Raw genomic sequence first — 22,263 nt, 5'->3', positions numbered from 1 at the left:
AATAAGATGTCCCCAGTCAGCAGCTTCTTCTGGAAATAGCTGATAGGAAAGGAGAAACTGAAAAGAGTAAAGTGAAAAATTACTTTCCTATTTGGGGCAAAAATGAATCTTCTACTCTTCTCTTCTCTCCTCAGTAAAAGGATAATCCAAAAGTTTTAAATGTAGAGATTTTGCCTCTAAACTAAAATTCAGGGCACTTTTTAAAGTGTATCAAAAATTAATGAGAAAAGGTATTGCATTGTAATTTAGACTTTTCTTTAAAAGTTAGTATGAGTGTTTTATCTTTGAAACTTTCAGGGCTATGCTGGAAGCTTGGACTGCATGTGGTTGGGGGAAGAGTATAAAGATTGCAGTTCCTCTCAGAAAGTGAGTTGGGTCAAGAAGGGAGGAGCCCAGCTGTAATAATTTGTTTCTCCACAGCTGGAAACTTCACTTGCCACTGGGGAATTGGGTGGGGAGATATGATTAGGCTGCCGAATGGAGATGTACTCTTTATGGGAAAAATTAATTCACTGCTCATCATTTTCACCACTCGTTGTTCAACTTCTGGGACCGATTAAGGACTTGTGCCAAGGTACCATTGTAGAAGTTTGTAGCAGCAATTTTGTTTTTCCTGATTTCTCAATGGGAAAAGAAAAGGCTGATCTTCATGAAAATAAAATAAAAGTCTAATTTAATTTTTTTTTAAAAAAGAAACTTCCAAAGCTAGGCTATACTGTGGTGATTCTATCCTTCGCCTTATTTTTTTTTCCTCTTCCCCACTTAGATTCTTCTCCTGAGTACCTGTGATTTATCAGTTTTATCTTCCTAGGGGACTCTATACTAGTGCTGTTCTTATATCTCTTTGGACCCTCAACCCTGGCAGCACCTCTTTATGTGTTGTCTTTCCCCATTAGAATATAAGTTCCTTGAGAGCAGGGTCTGTCTTGCTCACTTCTATTTATATATTCAGTTTAGTGCTTGAGTATAGTAAAATACAGTGCCTGGCACATTAATCATTGCTCTATCTTTGCTCTCTCTTTCCTCCTCCTCCTCCTCCTCTTTCTCTTCGTCCTTCTCTTCTCTCTCTCTCTCACTATCTCTCTCTCTCTCTCTCACTCTCTCTCTCTCTCTCTCTCTCTCTCTCTCTCTCTGTCTCTGTCTCTGTCTCTCTCTCTCTCTGTCTCTGTCTCTCTCTCTCTGACTTTCTCTCTCTGTGTCTCTGAGTCCGTCTCTGTCTATCTGTCTCTGTGTCTCTCTCTGTGTTTCTCTATTTCCCTCTATCTCTGTCTCTGTCTCTCTCTGTGTGTGTCTTTTTACATTTTAAAAGGAGAGAAGTGTGCTTGTCACTTCAAAACATGGCTATGACTTGAGTTTTACTGTTAGGATGGCACAGCTATGACAGCTGTGTAGCTCCATAATGAAAATGACACAACTCAACTAACATTTTTGTAGCTTAAAAAATTTAGAAAGCATGTTGCTCACAACCCTGTAAGGGAGGTAATACTTGTGAATCCAGGTTGGGTTACTGGGTTTGTCTTTGAGAAAAAAATAAGCTTCTTTTAAAACTGAATATGATTGTCAAAATTATAAAAAAATAAAAAATAAAAACCATCAACAGGACATGGTGCTTTTCAAAATAATTCACATAAATATAATAGCTAGCATTTACATAGTACATCCTGTTTTATTAAGCACTTTACACAAGTCATCCTATTTTATCCTCACAACAATCATATGAGAAAAGCAGGGCAGATATTATTAATCTCATCTTACAAATTAAGAGACTGAGCCTCAGAGAGATGACATGACATGCGAGTGTCACACATCTGGTAAGTCACAGGTAATTGTCACCAAATCCAATATTCTTTCTATTCTGCCACAGCTGGGGCAAATTGTACAATACTATTCATCTTTGCAAGAAATGTATGAAGTAGGTTGGGCAGGAAGATACTGTGCCCATTGTATAGCTTGGAAAATAGAGGTAAAGCAATTTGCCCAAGGTTGCACAATTAACCACTGGAGCAGGAAATCTGACTGTTTAATTCACTGAGCTTTTTATTATGTGGTTTTCTTTCTTTAGCCATGAATCTGTTCTGTCATCTTCCTGGAGAAAAACATGATTAGAGCTTTATAAGAGCTTTGGGTGAGATTCTACCTCACTGATGAAGCTGACAAGAAAAAGTAAATTATAAATATCAAAGGGGCTTCAAGGAAGTGGGTGACCTGATGCACTTACATTGTAGCTGTGAATTGATCCAGTTATTTTGGAAAGCAGTTTAGAATTATGCTCCAAATATACCATCACTAGGTTTATCCATCAAAGAGATCAGAGAAAGAGGAAAAGGATTTTGGAGTGACAAATAACTAGAAAATAAGGAGATTCCCCTCCTTTCTGGGGTATACTTCAGAAATATTTGAATAAGTTAGGCTCTATGATTGTGATGGAATACTATTTGCTGTAAAAATGATGAAACAGATGTTTCAGAGAGTGTAGAAAGACTTGCATGAACTGATACAGGTTGAAATAATCAAAATCTAAATGATCTATATAAAATAAAAACAATAAAAGTAACTACTTTGTAAGACTTAAGAACATTGATCAATGCAAAGACTAATCACTATTCCAGAATATCCGTAATGAAATATGCTACCTGACATATGATCGTACAGGTGGACATGGACAATGTCTTATCTGACTTGACCATGTACTTTGTTATTGGGGGGGGGGGGTTCCACTGGGAAAGGAAGGTGGGAAGATTTTTGTTTGTTCAAAAAAGAATTCACAAAAATTTTTTTAAATGATGAGATTTTGTACTCTGTATATGTCAGTTCCTGTTGCATATTTCAGACCACCAAAACAGTTCTGGATGGATATTTTATAGATGCTATTTTTAAAAATTAGCAAAAGACTGTGGGGAAAAAAAGAATTTACACCTGGGGGAGTGAAGCATACAAGAGTACATTTTGTCTGTACCTCTAATATCATTGGTATAGAAAACTTCTCATGAGAAAAAGTCTCTGCCAATGCAGATGAGAAATTTTTGTTTAATTTAATCTTAAAAAGTTTAGAGGCTTGGGGCAGCCAGATGGTATAGTGGATAGAGCATCAATCCTGAAGTCAAGAAGATCTGAGTTCAAATGTGGCCTCAGACAACTAACACTTCCTAGCTGTCACTTAACTCCAACGAAAGAAAGAAAGAAAGAAGGAAGGAAGGAAGGAAGGAAGGAGCGAGCATTTTAAAGTTTGCAAAGTACCTACATCCATTATGTCTTTTAATCCTCACAACCACCCTGTGAGGTAGGTTTTAATTTTCCCATTTTATAGATGAGGAATCTGACTCCAGGAGAGTTTGTGACTTACCCAGAATCACACAGTTAATAAGTCTCTGAAGCAGTATTTGAACTCAGATCTTTGTAATTCTAAGGTCAGCACTCTAAACCACCAACAAAACTTAGACTCTTTTACTGCCATGTGCAATGTGCTAATTTAACCTTTTTTCCCCCTTACAGTCATTGAGGCTAACATATTTTGGGGGAATGTGGGGAGTGAAGTTCAATATGGAGTAAGAGCTCAGTGTTAGAAAATGAGATATACTGAACATGACTTGAACCATTCAAAAATCCATCTTGGTATTTGATACTCTCTCCTTACTAAATTTTCTTCATTCCTTCAATGGTAAGAAAGACACAGTTCTTGTTGCTAGAGATATCTGAGGCAGTATATACAGGATTTGGACTCACATTGTTGAGAAGAAACTTTTCCCAAGGGCCCATCAGAGTTTACAGGCTGTCCTCAGTTCTTACCCAGTAGCTGTCCTTGGAGACAATCTGAGATCTTTGCAAAATCAATTGTGAGTCTGACTAATGAAACCGCTAACAATCACAGCAGGTGTAAGGAAGTAAGAGGAGGGAATGGAGGCCTTCTAATTACCACTGGGCATCAGCTGCTAAACTCCTTCCCTTGCTGTCCACTCGGGTCTGAGCCCAGCTGCTGATCAAATGAATGGAGGAAAGTTTGGCTCCCTATTAGCAGTCCCTGGGGACTTCAGTGTAGCTGAGAACACCTTGAATAATAAGTTAATAAGGAAATTTTCTCAGTATCAGCTAATGACCCTTCCTGCTGAGCTGAGATTAAAACTGAAATGTAAACACAGATGTATCACTGAAGTGGAATAATATTGTTAATACCATATGGGTATTATAAAATGAGAGATATACACAAACATAAAATCAAAACCAGGAGTAGAATTTATTATATAAAAAATAAGCAAGGGTAGTAATCATGATCTTAGATGAAATTAAAGCTAAAATAGATTTAATCAAAAAAGAAAAAAATAAGAAAATTATACTATATGTCAGCCATATTAATCAATTTTGGTTTAGAATATTTAAAATAACTAGACAGTATACAATTGGAATATTGTGGTAGTGGAGGAAATGATAAACTGGTGAATTTAGAAAAATATGGAAAGACTTGGTATGAAGGGAGATTTTATCTGCCTTTAAAGAAACAGACAACTGAAAATAAGCATAGTATAGTTTTACATATATGTGTATGAATGTATATACAGATATATATATATATGGGCATATGTAAGTATACATGTGTATATAGTTATGTAGTAATGTAGATATAAATATCTATGTAGATATGCATATAGCTATCCATGCTTAATTGTAACCTTCTTGGGGAGAGGGAAAAATAAAGTAAAAAGTGCAGTGAAGAGAACAAAAGGAAACCTACAAGGAAGCAAAGATGGACAGCTCTGAACATGTGTACTATCTATTATATAGGCTTTCTTGAAATGGAAATTTATTGTTTTATATTTTGAATCTTCTTTTATGTTCTGCTGTGCTCATGGCGGTGTTTTTATTCTTTTCTTGTTTTGTATTTGTTTGGAATTTAAAAATAGAAAATAAAATTACCATATGGAGCAGTTGAAGGGCAGGTTCATGACTGCTGCACTGGGAGTATCTGTTAGGCACTAAAGTTAACAAAGGAGTTTTGGGTAGTCAAATTCCAGGAGATTCAGAATCAGGAGAATTGGATTTGAATTTGGTTTTGCCAGTTCTGACTGTGTTATGTAGGGAAAGTCGATTTATCCATCTAAGCCTTAGTTTTCCTATGTTTAAGGGGGAGTAATAGGGATGAGATCAGTGATTGCATTAGTGTTAAGGAACTCAAATAATGAAACTCCTTCTAATAATGGATCTTGGCACCTTCTCTGCAAGTTATAATCTTAGACTATGCTTTTTTATTAACCATTTTTTTGTGTCCTGAAATATACAGTTTTCAAAAATGTTTTTAAAAATCTAATTCTCAGGCCTCAGGTTAACAACACTTGTCCTTTGAAATGGAAAATGTAATCTGTATCTAGAGAGAAAAAATTGTGGTGATTGAATGTAGATCCAAGTATAGTTCTTTCTCCTTTGTTTACTTTTTCTTTCTCATGGATTTTTCCCTGTTGTTCTGATTTCTCTCGTACAACATGAAAAATATGGAAATATATTTAAAAGGATTGTACATTTTTAACCTATATCAGATTGCTTGTTGCCTTGGAGGGGAGAGGTAAGGGTGAGAGGGAGAAAAATTTGGAACAAGAAGTCTTATAAAAATTAATGTTGAAAACTATCTTTACATGTATTTGGAAAAATAAAATACTATTGAGGGAAAAAAAGAACACTTGTTTTAGAGAGTTTGCCTGAGGCCCTGACATGTTAGGACACTTGTCCAGGGTCACTCAGCCAGCCTAGGTCAAGAGCAGAGGTTGATTATGATTCCAAGACCAGTTTCTGTCTCTGTTACTCCAAACAGCTTTTCTGTAAAAACATGCTGATTGACCCACCTATCTTTCAGCATTGTTGAAGAAGAGCAGTCTATAAATGGAAGCTACTTTGAAAAATGATCCAAAAAATAACAATACTTTAGTGCATTGGGGAGCTCTTTGTTGGGATTTCTTCCACTGGTACCAGTATCAAGTCCAGCCCAGCTTGTAATCTCATAGGATTTTTGGTAATGTTTCTCCATAGATTCTCCATCAAGGATAATAATTAAAATGATGATAATATAAAGATGAAATTCATTCTAATGATAGTGTTGAGGGAAGGATACTTAGTCTGGTACACAGACTGTGCTTTTAAAAATTTGGTTCCTCTCAGGATTACTGCAAAGAAAGACCAGCATAGACTTTTTCATATGTGAAAGTATCTTTGGTATTTCATTCTGGGATCATATGCCCTCCTGCATTGGCTCAAGAAAGACAACATGGTCAAGAGCAAAGAATGCTGGAGAGAGTGGAGTTCCAATTCCAATTACAGAACTTAATAGTTAGTGCTCCTAGACATGGCATATGATTGCTGTCTTAACTTCCTCATTTCTAAAATGAGGATAATAATTCTTGAACTACTTACCTCTTAGAGGTTTTATAAGAAAAGTGTTTTCTAAATCTTACTATGATGTAGAAGTTTGAGTTGTAATGTAGATCTGGGGAAGAAAAAACTCAGAATCCCATATTCACAGAACATATAATGATGTTTTGGGGGAAGGAGATGACAGACAATTGAAACTGTGATTTCAATGGTGTCCTGTTTCCAACCCCAGTCTTCTTTTCCTGCTCATTAATATCTTGAATTGCTTGTAATTCTCTAGTTGAAAGCATAATAAGTTGATGAATGAATTTTTTTTGACCTTGTGAGATTTTATTTTATTTTATTTTTTAATTATAACTTTTTATTGACAGAACTATGTCAATAATACCCAGGCAAAATTAGCATGCCTGGGTAATTTTTTTTACAACATTATCCTTGCACTCACTTCTGTTCCGACTTTTCCCCTCCCTCCCTTCATCCCTTCCCCCAGATGGCAAGCAGTCCTATACATGTTGAATATGTCACTGTATAGCCTAGATACAATATATGTGTGCAGAAACAAACAGTTCTCTTGTTGCACAGGAAGAATTGGATTCAGAAGATAAAAACAACCTGGGAAGAAAAACAAAAATACAAACAGTTTACATTCATTTCCCAGTGTTCTTTCTTTGGGTGTAGCTGCTTCTGTCCATCCTTGATCAATTGAAACTGAGTTAGATTTCTTTGTCGAAGAAAATCCACTTCCATCATAATACATCTACAGTATTGTTGTTAAGGTTCTCCTGGTTCTGCTCCTTTCACTTAGCATCAGTTCATGTAAGTCTCTCCAAGCCTCTCTGTATTCATCCTGCTGGTCATTTCTTACAGAACAATAATGATGAATGAATTTTTTCATAGCATTTGGAGTTGAAAGAAATGCAAATAACCAACCAACCCAACCTGCACTCCCATTTCACAGATGAGAAACAGGGCCCAGGGATTTGCCCTAGCTCATAGAGATAGTAAGCAGCATCTGGGATTGAATCCAGGGCTTCTGACTCCAAATCTTGAAATTTAAAAAAAAATTTGGTGTATAGGGATTTAAAAATCTGTGTTAATAACATTTTATTAGCTATATGTAGCCGAAGTGATGGCTTCTTTATCTGCTTGAAAAAGGAGATTTTTTTGTGATGCTATTAAAATTGGGAGATGAGTCTGCTTGTAGACCTGGTAAAGTTTTCATAATTATCATTTTAGCAAAATACTGAGACAGGTCCTTTTTTCTGATGTAGCAGAAGCTGAGTGGCTGCCTCCTGAAACCATAAGAAATGCCCCTCTCTTTTTAATAACAAGAACAGTTCTAATGAAAAGAACCTCAAGTGCCTGGAAGTTAATTAATCAGTTTCTCCACAAATAAGAGTTGAATGTTACAGAGTGCAATTAAAAAAGACTGGAAGACTTAAAAGCAAATACCACTTGTAATGCTTATAAGTCACCCTCTCTGGCCCTGTCCAGAAGTGATTTATAAGGAATCTCCTCAGGGGCCTGCAGGGATTTAGGAAGGCTTTAAGCAGCTCTGGAAGAAGCTCGGGAAGATCCTTACTTAGGAAACAACATACCTGTCATTTGTTTATTTGGTTGGGAATGGGGAGGGGGTAAGTAAAAGTCAACCTGGAGTGCCAGTCCTATCTTATTGAGCCTTCATTTCTTTGGACTTTGGTTTCCTCATTGGTGAAATGAAAGTGGAACAGGTGACTGCTAAGGTCTATTCCACCTCTAAATTCTGTGATCCAGTGACTCAAATGTTCTCATCCCAAAACCTTAGAAACAATAGCCACTGAGCACCTGGCTGAAAAAGGAAATGCCACCAATAATGGCCTGGGGGATGAGACGGAGGGATTCTGAACCTTCTCAGTTACCTCTCTGGGAGCACCATGGACTTTGATTGCCAGAGCTCATTGACAAGATCAGTGCTGATCTTCTGAGCAAACAAACCCAGCATTCAGGAAATTGGAGTTTCCTGCTATGAACAAATTAATGGGAACTACTCCGTGTATATTGTGGGTTTTTTTTTTTTAATATCAGCATGCTTGACTGAGACTAAAAACAGGTTTTGATTGCTATGTTTGTTTAGAGCTGGTGATATTAACCTTAGTCCCATGAACTTTTTTTTTGATAACTGTATTTTGAATATAAATGGTTTCTTTTGTAATTCCATGTATTTTATTTTATTCCTCTTTTGATATTATTTTAATAAGTCTGGCGGCCAAAGGAGACTATGATACAAAAAAAGTTAACCCCCTTATCTAGAGACTCTTTGTCCTGGGATATTAAGAATATATCCACTGACCAGATGAGCTGAAGTCTTTGCTTCAGCTCCACCACATATCCTTTTATGGGTCATATAGGTTGTATTTCAAAGGTATTGAATAAAGTGTGAAAAGCCAACAGTTGTGTTTCTACCTGCCATCTAGAAACAAGATAGTGGCTGACAAGAGTGTAAAAGGGAGGTTTCAGGAATGTAATTAACTTGATATATTTTCAATTAACTCAACGAAGTTATAGGGTATAAACCTTTGTTTGGAGGCATATGGGGAACAATTCCCCATAGCGGGAAAAACTTCAACTCAGAATTGTTAAGTTGTATTGTTGGAAGGAATCTTGGAAGTCATCTGGTCCTGTTCCTTTATTTTGTGGAATAAGAAATGGAGAAATGAGTTGATATGTGATTTTTTTTGTGGATGAAATAACTGATTTGTTGAGCAATTCTGATAGATGTGGCTCTCTTCAACAATTAGAGGATTCAGGCCAGTTCCAATGCTCTTGTGATGAAGAGAGCCATCTGCATCCAGAGGACTGTGGGGACTAAATGAGGATCACAACATAGTATTTTCACTTTTTGTTGTTTATGTTTTTGCTTGCATTTTGTTTTCTTTTTTCTCGTTTTTTCCTTTTTGATCTGATTTTTCTTGTGCAGCATGATATTTGTGGAAATATGTATAGAAGAATTGCACATGTTTAACATATTTTGGATCACTTGTCATCTAGGGATGAAGGTTGAGGGAAGGGAGTGAAAAAAATTGGAACATAAGATTTTGTAAGGGTGAATGTTGAAAATTATCCATGCATATATTTTGAAAATAAAAAACTTTAATTAAAAAATAGCTGATATGCTGTGCATTTAATAATGAATCTATTTAAGAGAGCAGCTAGGAAGCTCAGAGGATAGAGCACCTGACTTGGAGTCAGGAAGACTTATCTTCCTGATTTTGAATCTGATTTTAGCCGGTTACTAGTTTTGTGACCCTAGACATGTCACCTAATCCTATTTGCTTTAGTTTCCTCATCTGTAAAATGAGTAAGAGAAGAAAACCACTCCAGTATCTTTGCCAATGAAACCCCAAATGGAGTCAGGAAGAATCAGACAGGAGTGAAATGATGGAATAAGCATGTTATAATATTTGTTTTCTTAAATATTTTCCCATTACATTTTAATCCAGTTCAGGCAACACTTGTTAGTGTCGCTGATCTCCTTTTAGATGGTTCTTGATCTGACTAAAAGCTATCTAAGGTAGCTTCAAGCTTTGAATACTCTTGTCTTATAATTCCTTCTTCATTAGCATCCTCTTTAGAAATTCATTGAATGTCCAGTTGTTCATAATGCTATCTATATGTGTCATTTCAATTCATCAGATGCTTATTAATGCAAAACACTATGAAAGAAAGGGCATAAGCACTTATGCCCTAGGTGAGGGGTTAATCAGCGTGGGGCACTCCAATGTACCAAGCAACCCTGCAAAGCAGGCAGAAGACAGATCGTTACTATGGTCTCTATATCCTTGTTCACACTGTCTCCCAAGCGCCTTCCCTCTCATCCCAGCCTTTTGACTTGTCAAGTTTCTGCCCTTCAAGGTTCAGAAAAAACTCTGTTTTTCCTATCTCCACCCTTCAGGAATGTGTGTGTGTGTGTGTGTGTGTGTGTGTGTGTGTGTTGTGTATGTGTATGTCTATATCTGTGTCTCTGTCTCTGTCTCTCTGTGTCTCTATCTCTATTTCTGTCTCTCTCTGTCTCTCTGTGTCTCTATCTCTGTGTGTCTGTTTCTCTCTGTCTCTGTCTCTCTCTCTGTGTCTGTGTGTCTGTTTGTCTGTCTCTATCTCTGTCTCTCTCTTTTTCTCTCTCTCATTAAGTCTGCTGCAGCTAAGCCATGGTTTTTGTGCTCAGCATGCATTGCTTTGTGTTATTTATTTTTTATGGGTATGTTCCACTGAGGTACAAGCTCCTTGAGGGTAGTGACCATGGCCTGTTAACCTGAATGCCAAGCTGAATGGGATAAACTCTAATGTTGAGTATGATCTTGAGCAAATTACTGTGCCTCCGGACCTCAGTTTCTTCACTTGGAAAATGGGGATAATAAAATTGCTTCTTGTATTTTACCAGGTTTTTGAAAGGCTCTAAGAGCACTTAATAAATAGAAAATGTCCCTGAGCTTGGGTTCTCTGAGGATCGGGGATAGGCCTGTGTAGTTCTCCCCAAAGGACCACAAAGGGAAGTAGTCAGGGTGGACACAAGTAATAGAGACATCACCAGGTGCAGTCAAGGTATTCCAGGCCCCCAGCTGTCTCCTGTTTGCTGCTGATTTTTCTCTCCCTCCTTAACCCTTTCCTGATTCTCATCTTTGGCATTCTGGTCCCAAAGGTTCTCATTGTGAGAAAGAAAAATGGAAGTAAGAATTACTGTTACTAATTGGCGTATGCTGGGAACTGACAGCCTCATGACTTCCATTTAGGGGAGCCCATCGCGGGGCTCCTTTAATTTGCTAAATTGTTCTTCCCCATAGAGAAATAATATTTTATGCTAAAATCTGCTTTCTTGTAACATCTACTCTGGAGCAACACAGTCTACTTATAGGGAGGGAGACATGAAGTGACAGCTAAGTGTGAAATGCAAAATTTGAACTCCTCTCCCTAACTCTAAGGCTACTATTCTACCTATTGAGCCACCTATCTGCCCTTTAAATATTTTAAGTAAGAAATTGTGTCTTCCTTTTGTCTCCTGTCCCCCAGGCTAAATCCTTTTTTTTTTTTCCCTTTGGTGAGGCAATTAGGTTTAAGTGACAACTAATTAGAGTTAGGTATTAAGTGTCAAAGGTCAGTTTTGAACTCAGATCCTCCTAAATTCAGCTCCAGTGCTCTAGCCATTGTGCCATCTAGCCACCGTCACCCCCAACCCCCAACCAAAGCTAAATCTTACCTTGTATGATCCTGATCTTGCACCCTCTTTGCTGACATGGTAAATTGGGAGTTAGAGAACCTTAGTGTGAATACTGACTCTGCTCCTCAGTTTTTAAAATTTGATTGGACTTGATCTTAGAGATGATCTCTAAGGTTCCTTCAATTTTAAGTCCTATGATTCAATGACCGTGGCTCCTTCCTGGTCTTGATCTTATTATTGTCATATGGAGGTGGGTTGTGGCAGCCAGACAGAGCACAATTCATGATGGAATCAGACTCAGAAAATTGTTTCAGGCTGAGAAGACTAAGGGATGACATCCATGCAAGGACAGAGCTCACCCCAGTGGCTTTCCCTAGCACCAATCCCAGCCGATGGTAGCTCTGTCTCTGACACAATAATGCTCCTTTTTTCCAGACTGGTGGCTCCAGGGAGTCTGCCAGGAGTCTTCCAGAGAAGGCTGACAGGCTGAATTCTGTTGAAAGTCCTGAGAAGTTCAAGGGTGTGAAGGATAGGGTTCCTTTTTTTAAAAGTTATTAAGTGACACCATTTACCCCCCTATGGAAATAGCTCTAAATGATTGACCTTGAAATCATAATAACTTATGTTAATATAGGTTTTTGTTAAGATAGTGTTTTGTTGTAAGGGATCTCATCTGATGCTTACAATTCCCCTCTGAGACTGGGCTGACATTCTTGTTATCCCCATTTTATTTTATTTTATTTTGCAAGGCAACTGGTAATTAAGTGACTTGCCCAGGGTCACACAGCAAGGAAGTATTATCGGTCTGAAGCTAGATTGAACTCAGGTTCTCCTGATTCACCATCTAGTTACCCCATTATCCTCATTCTATAGGAGAGAAGTCTGAAACAGACAAGTGACTTGTTTTAAGGCCACACAGTGAGTAAGTGATGAAGCTGGGGTCTGAACCTTCTTCTCCTGAATCAAAATCTGGTTCTGGCTACTTATTTCATGTCAAAACTAGACCATTTTATATTTTTCATTGTAATATGTTGCCATTCCATGCAGGACTGGTTCAATATTAGAAAAACTATTAGCATAATTGACTATATCAATAACCAAACTAACAAAAACCATATGATCATCTCAATAGGTACAGAAAAAGCATTTGATAAAATCCAACATCCATTCCTAATAAAAACACTTAAGAGGATAGGAATAAGTGGACTTTTCCTTAAAATAGTCAGGAGCATATATTTAAAACCATCAGTAAGCATCATATGCAATGGGGAAAAACTGGAACCTTCCCAGTAAGATCTGGAGTGAAGCAAGGTTGCCCACTATCACCATTATTATTCAATATTGTATTAATATGTTGCCATTCCAGTAGAGCCAAGATATCTAAAAGACCGCATATAGATTATTGAGGGAAAACACCCCGGTAGCTCCTAGCATAGTGTTAAACACAATTATTTTTAAGTAGGAATTTTTAAAAATGACTTGTTTGACTAGAGAAACCTAGGGTCTCCTAGCTCCTCTACTGACTAGCTAGCTAGGCTATTTTGAACAATCAGGAATTTTTCAAGGCCTCAGTTTCTCATCTGTCAAATAGACTATCTGTTAGCCTACTTCATAGGGCCATTGTAAGAATTCCTAAATATGAAATTTTTCTGCAAAAAAAGCATAAAAGCCTTGTTCATTATACCTAGAGGCAGCTGGGTGGTGCAATGTATAGAGCATCAATTCTGGAGTCAGAAAGATCTGACTTCAAATGACCTCAGACACTTACTAGCTGTGTGACTCTGGCCAAATCACTTAACCCTGTTTGCCTCTGTTTCCTCATCTGCAAAATGATCTGGAGAGGGAAATTACAATAACAAACAGCATAAGCATGTACTGCCATATTGGTTATTCAAATGCTATCAACTGAACATCTGGTCATCTCAATGTCCTAACACCTGATCTGGTCCTTTAAATTCCCTTTGGAACAAGCTGAATGGGAAGTGAATTCTGTAGTGAGATTTTAGCCTCCAAATAATTTTCCCCTACTTCCCATGGCCATGACTGAAAACCTACCATCAGAGGTTTTGAAGGATTTGCATTTTTAAAGTCCCTCTTTAAAATGCAATTACTTCTAGAAGGAATTCTACCTTAAGCCTTTATCACATAATACTTTGATAATTCTTCCCTGACTGGGGAAAGGGATAGGCCACCAAAAGCCAACTTAATATTTACTTCAAAATTTTGCACACATAAATGGTAAGTATCAAGGATAAAGACGTGACATCATCATATTTTGTAATTCTATATCTAGTGCTCCTTCACTGCAATACTATTGTTCCCATTATCAGTGGGGGAAATGGGAAGAAGATGCTCTTTCATCAGAGACATCTGAGACTGTAGTCAGGAAGATCTGAATTCAAATCTGACCTTAGACACCTACTGACTGTATGCACTTGAGCAAGTCAATAAACCTCTGTTTGAGTTTCTTGAAATGTAAAAAGATAATAATAATAGTATGTGATTGTGATCACTTGAGATTGCAATCACTAAACCATCTAAACCACTAAAGCCCCAGGAGACTTTGGCTTTACTTTAATGACCCATATTGTCCATTCCAGTGAGCCAAAACAGGATAAAAATCTATAATATCACTAGCAGTTTAAATAGAGCAAAAATAGACTCATTCAATAAAAACAAGAATACAAGATTAGGAAAGCGTTCTTGAATCCTGAAGGATGAATTTTTAAGACAAAAGGAGTATTTTTTATATAGTAAATAATAAATATATGGCTCTTGTTACCTCTGGAGTGTCTTAAAAGTTAAAAATTTAAGTCAGTTTTTAAGAAGGACTTAAAAGGAGAATTCATGGATAATGGGATCTAGCATATGATGACAGGAAATTCAAGCATGTCCAGAGCACTTTTCTAACTTTGAACAGTTAACACATTGGATGATAGAACTGAAATATCTTGGCAGGGTAAAAGGATGGACCAGATCTAGTAAGATAAAATTTAACAAAGATAAATATAAAACCCCACACTTGCCTATACGAAAGTCCTATATTTAACCTCCCATTTATAGATTGGAAGAGGTGTGGTTAGACACATTGTATGAAAAAGAATTGGTGATTTCCGTGGACTATGAGCTCAGTGTGAGTCAACAGCGTGACATGACAATCAGAAAAGCTAATGGTAACCTAGGCTATATCCTAGTATAATAGTGTCCATGCAGAAGGAGATGATGATCCTACCCATTGTACTTTGACCTGGTCAGACCACATCAGAAATATATTCAGCTTCAGGTGCCATATTTTATTTTATTGTTGTCTCTCATTTTATTGTATTGTCTCTAAAAAACCTTTTATTATGTCCTTTGTTTTTATGCCACAGTTGTTTGTAATATTACCTCCCACTCCTCCCTCCAATCCAAGTCCAAGTCAACTCTATCTTGTAATAAAGAAAAAGTTAAATAAAACCAATGAACACAATAAAAATATCTAACAATATATATACAACATTCTATAATTGGAGTCCTCCACTTCTCTTCTGACTAGAGGGACTTGCTTCTTTGTCTTTTTTATGGCATTAAGATTGGTCTTTATAGTTAGTGCCTGGCTTAGTTTTTAACAATTTTCTTTTTTTTTTTTTTGTTTTGTTATAGTCATGTATATTCTTATGATTCTGCATATTCTACTCTGTTTCCATTTATCTGTCTTCCCATGCTTCTCTAAATCTCTTATAAAAATAATTTCTTTTGATACCATGATTTTCCTTTACATTTATATACCATACTTTGTTCAGCCTTTTCCCAGCTGAAGGGTATTTGGGGAAGAAATGGATGAAAAATAAAGCAACTAGATGATAAGTACACTGGTGACCATGCCACAGGAATCAGGGATGCTTAAACTAGAAAAGAAACAATTTATTTATTTGGGGTTTTTTTAAACTTTTTTTTTTTTTAACAAAAAAATATCCTCTCTCCCTCCCAATTCCCTTCAGCTACCATGAAAAAAGAAAAGAAAAGAAAAGAAAAATCTGTAACCAATATGAATAGCCAAATAAAACAAATTCCTTCATTGACTGTATCAAACACATACATATATATTGTATATATATTCTCCTATCTGCATTCTGTGTTCATCATCTTTTCTGGTAGGAGGTAAATGAGTATCCTATTTCATCACAAGTACTCTAGAATCATGGTTAAAGTGCTAATTAGTTGGGTTTTTTTTTCCCCAGAGTTTTTCAGAGTTCTTTTTTTTTCCCCCTGAGGCAATTGGGGTTAAGTGACTTGTCCAGGATTACACAGCCAGGACATGTCTGAGATTAGATTTGAACTCAGGTCCTCCTGACTTCAGGGCTTGCGCTCTATCCACTGTGCCACCTAACTGCCCTGTTTATCAGAGTTCTTAAGCCTTTCAGAGTTGTTTCTTTACTGTACTATAATTGTAGAAATTATTTTCCTGGTTCTGCTCACTTCATTGTGCATCAGTTCATAAAAAATAACTTATTTGAAGAGCTGTCCTATGGCAGAAAGAGTAGAAGTGTTCCCCTTAGCTTCAGAAGGCAGAACCAGGGTTAATAGATAGAACTGGCAGAAAGACAGATTTTAGCCTGAAGTAAAAAGAAAAAAAAAAACCTTTTAACAATTAGTCCTGTCTAAAATTTGAATAAACTAACTCAGGAGGAGGAAGCAAATTTCCCTTCACTGGAGTCTGCATACCAATTTTCAAGAATGTTTTGGAGGAAATTCTTCTCAGGCAGATATAATTGGAGTAGGTAGTCCCTGAGGTGATGGTTCTGATTTCTTATATCAAGGAAAATAATAGTAATATTCAAAAACCCGTCCTTAGCTTATAAAGGGAACATTTTACCATTCTAGTTCTACATTCTATTAGCCAATAATACTTCTCATCTTCTATATAGCAAGAGAATTCCAGAAAAACTGCTTTCATTCACTCACTGGTGTTACTGATATTTTTTTATAGAATTTTTGGGCGTTAAATCATGTCACTACTTTTCCATACTAAGACCAGCATAAATCCAAGACAAATAGCTTTTCTAGCCTGAACTTCTCATGTCTACTAAGAACTGATAGGGGAAATTTGACTACCATTTCTACAGAAATAGTCACAATTATTCTGGACATAATTACATCCTGGAATCCACTTATGGATGACACCTTATTTTTATAATTTGATAACTGAATAGTTTTTGTTTCATTTGAAAATTAATAAACAAAATCAAAGGAACTCCTAAAAAAATCCTAGAACAAATCCAATGTCAACACTGATATTTAAAAAAAAAAAATTACCTCTGAAGTGTTTTATGCACATTAGGTAATTAATCCTAATTACGCAGTACAATTGAACCTTACTAATTCTCACTTGACTGATTTGTAAAGGGACAACTTCTTCTTAGAAAGAGAAAAAAAATCAATCTTATCTCATTTCTTAGCAAAGACTTATTAGCCAAAAGTGGCAGTGATATATGTAATCATTGAAGCCTGGGATTTTCTTTCTAAAGAACTTATCTGAAGTGTCTTTCAGCACATGTGACATTTATAAATACCCACACCATATTTTCTGTTCTTCTTAGGAGCATTAGCCTAAATCGTTGAGAGAAAATATGTTTGTGAGATATACTTACATTTGTGGGAATTTATCATGTTCTATCCTACCAATCGAACACTTTTAAGCTGAGCAGAGGAAAGCATCTTTCAGATATGGAATGGGGGAAGAGATACTGAACCAGGGTCTTCTAATAACATTTTTTACTAGAGAAATATTCAAGTTGTCCTTGCATTACATCCAGGAGTATTTAGTATGTCTGTTTCTTATTATCCTGCTTTATATGGTAACTATTTTTATGTATATGAGAAGCACCTGGATGTAATGGATAGAGATTTAGTTTTTAAACCAGGGAGACCTGGGCACAATCTCTCCTACTAGCTGCATGAGCTAGGCAGTTCAGTGCTATAGGCCACTCTTTCAGCGTGCAAAGAAAGTACCAACTCCCTATACTATTGAAATTCCAGGTCCAGTCCCTACCCCTATTTCATCTTTCTTACTGGAAGGAATTATCTTGTTTCCTTCATTTTCCATCTCAGTCAAGCATAGTTGCTTCCTCGTACTAGGTGCTCAGTAAAAGGTTGCTGTATCGGTTCAGTTCACATGTACTTTTTGAGCACCTCCTACGTACAAGGGGACAGTTAGATGGTGCAATGGATAGAAAACTGGGCTTGGAATCAGGAAGCCTCATCTTCCTGAGTTCAAATCTGGCCTCAGACACTTCCTAGCTTTATGATCCTGTGCAACTTAACTCTGTTTACTTCAGTTTCCTTATCTGTAAAATAAGCTGAAGAAATAAATGGTAAACTACTCCAGCATCTTTGCTAAGAAAATCCCAATTGGGATAATGAAGAATTGGACTGAAAAGTGACTCAACAATAACTAGGTGTAAGGTACTGTGCTAGGTTTGGGGGATAGAAAAATAAAGCTACCACCCCTAACAAAAAGAACTCATTAGAAGTAATACACTTAAAGTAGATAATTCTGGTTGTTTTTATTGAGTAATATTTATCTATTTTGGTTCTACTTCTCATTCAGGAGGCTTGGCAGTATTCCAGGGCTTAAAGCAGTTGGAACTGTGTCATTTACAAACAAGCATCTGGAGCACTTCACCATCTATAGGGAATCCCTCTTTGACATGAACCTCCTTTTCCGACAGTACAGTGGCACTTTTGATGTTGCACTTGATATGTTACAAAGTTGTCTCTGTTTTATGTCATTTAAGGAATCCTGACATACTATAATTTTGATATATGCATGGGAGATGCAGGGAAGCCTTAAAGGAAGCAGTTCATTCTGTTGAATCAGATGTTTTTGATAGTCAACATACAATAAACACAGTGGGATCTTATGTTATTTGTATCTTTAAGTCATTAGTGTAATGAAAAAGATGTGGTGTGCTGTGGAGTATTACTTTCAAAAGCCTGCTTATTCCCTTCTAATACTATCATCAATTATGTTTTTCTTGTGCATCCATCTAATTCACATAAAACTCTTACATATGGTATTAAGAAAGAAGGTTTATGGGTTGATAATGCTTTCTTGGTCACCATTCTTAGGTAGTAATGAAGTTGTATGTTATATAAGATGTATAATAATCAAGCAAACATTTATTAAGTTCTTTCTGTGAGCCAGACATTGGGCTAAGCCTAGAGGAGATATAATGCTTGTTGAAGTTGGTTCCATTGTCATAGAGAATATTCAGTATAGGTTCCAAATAGAAGATGAGGCAAATTTTGAAGGCTCACATGCTCCTATTTATGGATGGATGACTAATTGCATCAAGCCCTGAAAATGACTTGATTGTAAAAACATTGAATAACCTACTTTGGGGGATCCATAGTTACTCAAAAGAATATGATCTAACTATCCAGACACGGTATACCAAATGGATGAAAAATGCTTCTTGTTCAGATTGTGAATGGACTTGAATGGATAGAGCATAAAGCTGGTGCATAAGTATGCATTTATACAACAGGCTCTGTGATTGAGCAGGACCCAGATTTAAACAGAAAGAAAAATGAAATGAATTCTTTTGGGAAATTATACAGGGTTTTTAATGATCCCAAATTTCTTTTATGAATATAATTTTAAAAATATTTTTAAATAAAATGTTTTGGACATCTTTGGCTTTCATATTTTATATCATACCCAAATTCCCTAGTATAACTTTGTCTTCTTCCCTCACGGAGAGCCATTCCTTATAATTGAGGTAGTCAAACTATGGCCCCCAAAGACCACATTCAGCAGGTAAAAGTTTGTCATTACTTCATAACAAAGAATTAAAAAAGAAAAAAATGAAAAACTTAGGAAAATTAACCAGCACAACAAAAAAAGTCAGACATGATACAGTATTCCATACTCTTAGTCACCTACTTCTGAAAGGAGGAAGGTGAAAGGAATATCTTTTTAAGATCTTTGTTCTTCCAGTGATATTGCAAGGCTTCAAGCCATGGGATACACAAACCTTTGAAGAAGTTGTGACTCACTGAGAAAGTGACAAAAGATTCATGATAAATATGAATTTTATTTGATTCCAGAAGGCAGAACCATGAGACATGGATGGGAGTTACAAAGAGGGAAATTTAGACTTCATGTCAGGAAACTCTAATAATCATAGTTGTCCAAAAGTAGAATACAGGATAGGGTGACTAGGTTGCATAGTGGATGGAGTGTTAAGAATGAAGTCGGGAAAACCTGAGTTTAAATCTGACCTAGCTGTGAGACTCTGGGTGAGTCACTTAATTCTGCTTGCCTCAGTTTCCTCATCTGTAAAATGTACTGGAGAAGAGAATGGCAAACTACTCCACTATCTCTTCCAGGAAAACACCAAATGGGGTCATAAAGGGACAGGTACAACAGCAATAAAAGTGGATAGGCTACTGGTAGAAGTGATATGTTCTTTCTCTTTGGAGGACCTAACCAAAGACCAGATGGCATTTATTGTCCACGTAGGCAGGGTCTGCTTTTTGTCTTTCTTTGTTTCCCCAGCACTTACAGCAGATGTATAATAAATGCCTATTAACCAACTGACTAAATGACCAGTGAAATAACTTCTACCTCTCAAGTTATGAATTGGCTACAACATATCACAAATGACTCATTGTACTGGAGAAGTACAATAAAGGGTATCATTAGAGGATTTTAACCAGAAAAAGAAGTAAGCCAGTCCCCTAATAAGGTCATCTTATGGCATCCAGGCGGTACAATGGACAGAGCCCATCTTTGTAGTCCGGAACACCTGACTCACATGCTGACTAGCTCTGTAAACCTGGGCAAGTCATATAATCTCTCTGTACCTCAAATTTGCTCATCTGTAAAATAGGGATATTAATGTTGTTTGTCCAAAGAGGACCAATGACATTGCAGAAAATGTCTTGATTTGTGTATGAATTGGATTTTAGTGAGATAGGGTTGCACAAAGTCATCAGCCTGACTCTCTCTTCCAGTAGCAGGATGAAAGTCAAGGTGACCAATAATGTCCCAGGATGCAGGTGGATGACCTTGGCAGCTTTAATGTCTGACCCAGATCTCAGTGCCCTCTTCATGAGCGATGAAACAAATGGTTCTCATCCACACCTTCCCCAGAGAAAGTCTTCATGTTCTTGGGGTAGACATCTCTAACTCACTGAGAGTTTTGAGGCTTGTCAGGTGTCCTCAACCTGGTTTAGTCCATCTGCTGAGATGGCTGCTGCAAAGGCTACAGTGAGGATAATAATAACACCTAGAGTTGTAAGAATCAATTGAGTTAACATATGTAAAGTGCATTGCAAATTTTAGAGCTCTATATAAATCCTAGCTTTTTTTAAAAAAAGGAAAAACCTGATAAGATGAGCTAGCTTACCCCTTTGGGATCCACAGTATGTCAAGAGGGTAACAGGAATCACTCAACAAGTATTTATTAAATCTCTATTATTTGCCAAGCACTGTGTGCCTTTGAGCATCTAAAGACAGAAAAGGGAAATAATCTCTACTTTTGGTTGGATCCTCAGTGGAAGATATATGGGAGAACATAGACAAGAGTCACCCAGTATGAAAGGATGGCTCATGATCTGCACCTCCATATTAATGAGACCACAGAGCCATTAAAATACACAGTTAACTGAAGCTATTATTTTCTGTCTTTGTAGCAGCCTGCTGAATCTTCTCGGCTCTTGTCAAGCAACGGGAATGGTGTTTTTCATGTTGAAATATGTTCAGAGAAAAAAGCCCTAATCGTTACCAAATACATTATCTCTTAAATTTAATCTCCAGCAAGGTAAGCTCTCAAAACTTTTTGTTGTCTGTTTGTGCGCTAGTCAGCTTGAAATGTTAAGGGTCTAATTCACTGTGGGTGACGTGGATAGTGTTTTGCAAGCCTCAGAAAATGGGCTTCACATGGAACAGTTTAGTGATAGAACGTTTTAGCAGTATGACTGGGGCCCTAGGAAACATTGAGTTAGGCACACTGGCAATTTGCCAGTTATGCTTAACATTTTTTTTTCTTAGGCCTGGGGTTGGGGGTAGGAATATAAATGAGGTCTGAGAAAAGACTAGTCTATCAGCCTAAATTCATCCCATTTTACCATTCCCTAAAGACCTTCAACTTCCTCTTATCACATTTTCTTCTTTTTCTTTTTATCCTGACATTTCAGGCCCTCTATAATCTCATTCTATCCTATCTATTCCACTCCTGTCAAAGTCTGTCTTCTTGCTGTTCCACATATGCTTTAATCAAATCTCCATGTATTTTCTCATGCCATCTCAACACCTGGGAACCACTTATCCATCCTTTCCATTTAGTCACATTCTTATCCTAGTTTAAAGCCCTCCCTTTTCTGAAGGCTGTAGCTGAGAGTATAGAAACTAGAAACAGGGAGGCAAGAGTTTTACTCTCAGCTCTCCTTTTAACTATGTATGTGGTATTGGACAGGGTGCTTCACCTGCTCTGCCTCAGTTTCCCCATCAAATTCCTCATGAGGAACTTGAATCAGGTACTCTTTAAGCATCCACTTTCGAAATCCTACGATTCACTGAATAGCACAGCTCAAAGTAAGCTTTCTTTCCCCTATTTACAGCTCTATGCCATTTGATTATATGTACTTGTTTCCCCTCTCTCTCCCCACCCACTCTTTTCCACATATTAAAAATAATCACCATGTCCATTTACGTGGTACTTGGTAGTATGACT

General features: G+C 37.0%; 1 protein-coding gene across 3 annotated transcripts in view; it reads left to right on the top strand.

Moving 5' to 3' along the window:
* Nucleotides 1-22,263, top strand: part of MAPK4 (mitogen-activated protein kinase 4) — a 215,430-nt gene that overhangs the window by 41,600 nt on the left and 151,567 nt on the right. For 2 of the 3 annotated variants that reach the window (XM_031945951.1, XM_031945953.1), the window contains exon 2: nucleotides 21,224-21,351. The gene's annotated coding sequence lies outside the window, so the exon portion shown is untranslated. The remainder of the gene's footprint in view (nucleotides 1-21,223; nucleotides 21,352-22,263) is intronic. The other variant, XM_031945952.1, reaches the window with a different exon arrangement.

This window comes from Sarcophilus harrisii, chromosome 1 (genome assembly GCF_902635505.1).
Source record: "Sarcophilus harrisii chromosome 1, mSarHar1.11, whole genome shotgun sequence".
Taxonomy (NCBI): domain Eukaryota; kingdom Metazoa; phylum Chordata; class Mammalia; order Dasyuromorphia; family Dasyuridae; genus Sarcophilus; species Sarcophilus harrisii.
The sequence above is the reverse complement of the archived record's forward strand: the minus strand, read 5'-3'. Positions and strand labels throughout refer to the sequence as shown.